We start from the raw sequence: 5,144 nt of genomic DNA, 5'->3' as shown, positions 1-5,144 counted from the left end.
CTGCACGTACTGGCTTTGTGGGAGCCTAGGCAGTTTGAATGCTCACCTTACGAGACCTGGATAGAGGTGGGCAGCCCTTGGGCTTCCCACAGGTCAGGGAACCCTGAATGCTCTTCGAGCAGATGAGGGAGGGGGACTTGATCGGGGGAGGGGGAGGGAAATGGGAAGCGGTTGTGGGGACGAGGCAGAAATCCTTAATAAATAAATAAATTTAAAAAAGAAAAAAAAAGGAAAACAAAAAAAAGAAAGTAAATTCAAGCCTTCACTTTGAGATATTTTAACTTTCTCTTGATAAAAATGTTAGTTAAAATAATATTTCTATCAACAGTACTAACAATAAAAAAATACTGCAATGCCTGAAGCAAAATCGGTTACAACTTAGAACAAGTTAGAACAAATTATTTAACTACAAAAATACTGAGTATGTCTCCAAAGCATGTTTTTAAGAAAGCTTCTTCAAAGTTTTTCCTTTTAACCTCCTTTAATGGTAAAAGAAGTAACAGACATATGCAGGCAGAGTGTGCACAAAGACACAGCCTGCCCCAAATCACCCACTATGGCCAGACAGTTAAATAACTTATGCCTAATAATAAGAGGTTATCACTTGTAAACTCATCAAAACACATTAGAACAAGAAAGCTCGTGGGCATATCAGACCATCACAGGAATAAAACAGGTCTAAGAAGTTTACTGACCATCTCTGACTAAGGTGGTGTAAAACACTCTCACCTGAACCCTATAACAAAACATCATCTGATTCTGCAGTAATAGCAGCTATTATCTAACCTGTTATCTGACCACCCAGCATTTCAGCAAGATACCAACTGGCAGAGAACTCCTGATTGTTCCCAAGACTTCTGCTCAGTCCCTACTGGTAACCCGGCCCCGTTAATTTGCTGATTCTTTGCAGTCCATAAACTAAACTTTGCTTCCTTGGTGCAGTGGCCTGCCATCCTCCTCTAAAGTGTGGATTCAACCAGAAGGCCGGGTTCAACCCTCTAGATTTTCAACTAGCATCCTTAGCATCTCATTGAGTAACTATTTTAGACTCTGAAAAATAGCAGAGAACAAAATAGTTACAGCTTGCTACTTTGTGGTGATTCAATAAATTCTGCTATTGTTGAGAGATACAAATATGTCCACCCATATTTCTGGCGTAGCCCAATTATGGCAGGATTCCATTCACTAAAAGTTAAACAGCAGAGTTCCCTCGTTTGCCTTCTATTATTGTTATAAAATACCATGACAAAAAGAAAATTGGGGAGGAATATTTTATTGCGGTTTACAGCTGTTCTTCATCATGAAGGGAAGTCAATCAGGAACTCAGGGCCAGAACCTGGAGGGAGGAGCTGAATCAGAGGTCATGGAGGAATGCTGCTCACTGGTTTGCATTCTAAGCTCAAATTCAACTACATATGTTATCATTCTCAGGACCATCTTCCCAGAGATAATTTTGCCTGCAGCAGCCTTAGCCTTCCCATATCAACCAGCAATCAAGAATGCTTTGTAGACTTGCCTACAAGAAAATATAGTGGAGGTGTTTTCTCATTTGAGTTTCCCTATTTCCAGATGATATAAGTTAGGTTAAGTTGACAAAAAATACTAACCAGTACATAGGTGTTTGGAAAAGTAATTGGAAATTTACAAAAATTTTGTCAAATCAATTGGTAACATACACAAAAATCAATATTTGTATCAGGCATTGTTGACAAAGACTAAGCTTGAGCTAATGAACTAAGGCCTGGATAATATCTCAGTGTAATCTTACATGCTCTAGGATGAAACAAGGCTCAGATGCGGAATGGAGGGAGGCCACCTGTCCATGCAGATCAAGGTCCAAATGCAGAAGAACAATGAAGTCATATAGCTCTCACCATGAAAGATCTCAGTTGCCAAGGAATGAAGTATAAATAACAATAATAATAAAACAAGAGGAAAAAGAGAAGAACTAAACTAATCTACAGAAAACACATCTGTGACTGCTCAAGTAGAAGATAATCTATAGGTTTATATAGTAGTAAACTTTGAGACATTATTAAAATATTAAAAACTTAAAACAATAGTTAAGTACAAAATCCATATTTGAACTATCGGTAAACAAAATTAACATTTTATTTTATTCAGCAAGGTGCATGATTGCCTTCTATCTCATGTTCCATAAATTCAAAAGTGAGATTAAAATACAGATTCTTAGGGTGGGAGATATTACTCAGTAGTTAAAGAGTATTGGCTGCTCTTCTAGAGGATCTAGGTTTAGTTTCCAGCACCCATACAGTGGCTCACAACTTTATGCAACTCCAGTTTTAGGGGATCTAGCACCCTCTTCTGGCCTCCGTGGGATGGGCAATGCACACATGAAGCTCCTAGATCCAAATGCAGATAAGCCACCCATATGCATAATATAAAAATAAATATTTAAAAAATTCTCTTTCCTCATAGAAACTAATGATATTTTACTTAACCTTCAAACTTGTGATAGGAATGCCTTTTACTTTCACAGTTTGATGTACTATTCAATCTATGGAACTAAAAGATACGTTGAAAAAATAAATACTTCTGTGTGCTTGTGTATTTAATCTTGTCACCCCATTGACTGATACTATTTCAGTGCTTTGTTACAATAAAAAAATTGCCTCGAATATGAAACAAACACCAGTCACTTCAGTTTACGCAGATACATTTAAAGTGTAGTCTAACTGCATTTATTTTCCTACAAAGGACTACAAGGAAATTATTCCAGTGGGCGATTGGTTCACATAATCCTGGAACAATTATTTAAAAATAGTGCATACTCTTAATACATCATTTTTCTTGACTACCATTTAGTGTGAAACACAGAATGGAGTGCATTATATGAGTTACTAAGTATTTGGGAGAGACTGTATGGTAGTAGTATACTAGCATATCAATTATCTCAACCAAATTCACCATTTAGAAGAACTAGAGGAAGACCCTGTTTCAGACGGGCCTGAAGCGATTGTGAGTAAGCTAATGTGACTTTTTCAAAGCAAGTCCCCTCGCCGCTCTTTTACCCTTTAATTACTTCTTTAATCGACTCATTAGTTGATTAACTTATCACTCCTGGCAAGAAGTACCTGTTCTAAGCAGAAGGGAGCTAATTGAAGCACTGGTCTCTGAATGCTTCCTGGCTGCAGCCCAACAGCTGGTTACTCCGTTTTTCAGATGACCAAGGAACTTCAGGCTCCACACATTAGGTATCCCCAGAGCAAGCTATACTCTGCCATTTTTTCTGAAATACTTCCTAAGTAATTTTCACTTAATCTTTATTATGTGCAGTACTTGGCCGATCTTTTTCTTTTCTCACTTAAGGACCACTCACTCTTACCACAGGAAACTTGAACTCATGTAAAGTCTTTTATCCAAATGTTGAAACCAGGAACCACTGTCTATGCTACCACTTAATAACTACCATGTATGATTTTACGTACAGAAAAGAGTTCTTGGGGGGCTGGAGAGATGGCTCAGTGGTTAAGAGCATTGCCTGCTCTTCCAAAGGTCCTGAGTTCAATTCCCAGCAACCACATGGTGGCTCACAACCATCTGTAATGAGATCTGGCCCCCTCTTCTGGCCTGCAGACATACACACAGACAGAATACTGTATACATAATAAATAAATATTAAAAAAAAGAAAAAAAAGAAAAGAGTTCTTGGGTAAGTAAGAGGAAAAAGAAAATGAGTATATTGGATGTTAGGAGAAAAAAAAACAGAATATGCTATTCTATGTATTTTTGTACAGTAAAAGGATGCAGATCGCATGAATAAATTCTGCACTGGCTAGTAAAACCTTACAAGGTTCCTTGATCCCGCTTATACTTAATTGATTCAATTATGTTTGTCATAATTTCTTTTGAGACAGGGTTTCTCTGTGTAGCTTTCCAGCCTGTCCTGGCCCTCCCTCTGTAGACTTGCCTAGCCTTGACTTCATAGAGATCCACTTGTCTCTGCCTCCCAACTGCTGGGATTAAAGGCATGCACCACCACCGCCCGAGTTAGTCATGAGTTTTACATAATGAGGAAGCAACGCATCAAGTGTTGATATGTTCATACGCATTACTCATTTAGTGAAAGATTTAGACTTTGCTTCGTAGGTAGCAAAGTAACGGAGGTCAAAAAGAGGAGACTGAAGAGAAACCAACATTACAAGCAAAGCCAATATCTTTTTGTTAAGCAGCAATAATTCCTTTCCTTGAGCCCAGACATTTTTCCCCAGATGACCAGGAGAAGCTATGGCTCAGGTAGCTTCCTGGAGAATTCCCTAGACTGAGGATCACTTTTTATTCTTCATGTTTAGTTTTGATTGAGATGAAATGAGGCAAAAACAAACTGCTAATAAGCGGGCATGGAAGTAATTAATGAACAGTTATCTTTATATCTTCGACTCTATTTAATTTAAAGACTCCGTGGTGCTGTAATGAAGCCATTGAGGTAACTATGAGTGTTCACAGGGAATAACTTGAAGCAGTGAGGGGTAATGTTCGTGACTTTGTAATGGAAAAGGGACTTAGAGGGAGATGGAAGCCAGTTGTTATACGAATCAGCTAGATTTATGAGCTCCGCACACCTTGCCTCACGAGGTAACCTGAAAAAGAAAAATACCTTGAACAGAGAGCCTATGTATGGTTATAAGCAAGACATAGTACAATCTGCTGTTTGAAAATAATATGATTTGCGGTTCTAACAGCCTGTTACCCATATATAGCAATATATAGGTATACTTAGTATACTGTTCTATAAGAGATATTAATGGAAACTGGAAATTACTTGCGATTACTAAGGAAAAGACATGGCATTTAAGTGTATGTTGTAATGTTATAATGCATTCCAATTTAAAAAATATTTTATAATTTAGCATGATTTATTGAAATTTTGGTTTAATAAACTAAAGAAAATGCACTAAACATTACTAACTAGAGATATAGAGGTAAGAAAGAGACAGAATTAGTGCTTTTCCAGTTTATTCTGCAGATGGTTGGTTATAAAGGAGGGTTTGCAATGGGAAGAAATCACTCCACCAAATAATCTTGGAGGTGCAGTCCTCCACTGGATTTTCGTCAATTCATCAGGAGATCTACTCAGAGAAAACTGTCTCTCTCTTACCCAGAAGCTAACTATTTCCATTCAC

This window comes from Microtus oregoni, unplaced genomic scaffold (assembly GCF_018167655.1).
Source record: "Microtus oregoni isolate MIOR12 unplaced genomic scaffold, Mior012 000037F_ref0000500, whole genome shotgun sequence".
Lineage (NCBI taxonomy): Eukaryota > Metazoa > Chordata > Mammalia > Rodentia > Cricetidae > Microtus > Microtus oregoni.
The sequence above is the reverse complement of the archived record's forward strand: the minus strand, read 5'-3'. Positions refer to the sequence as shown.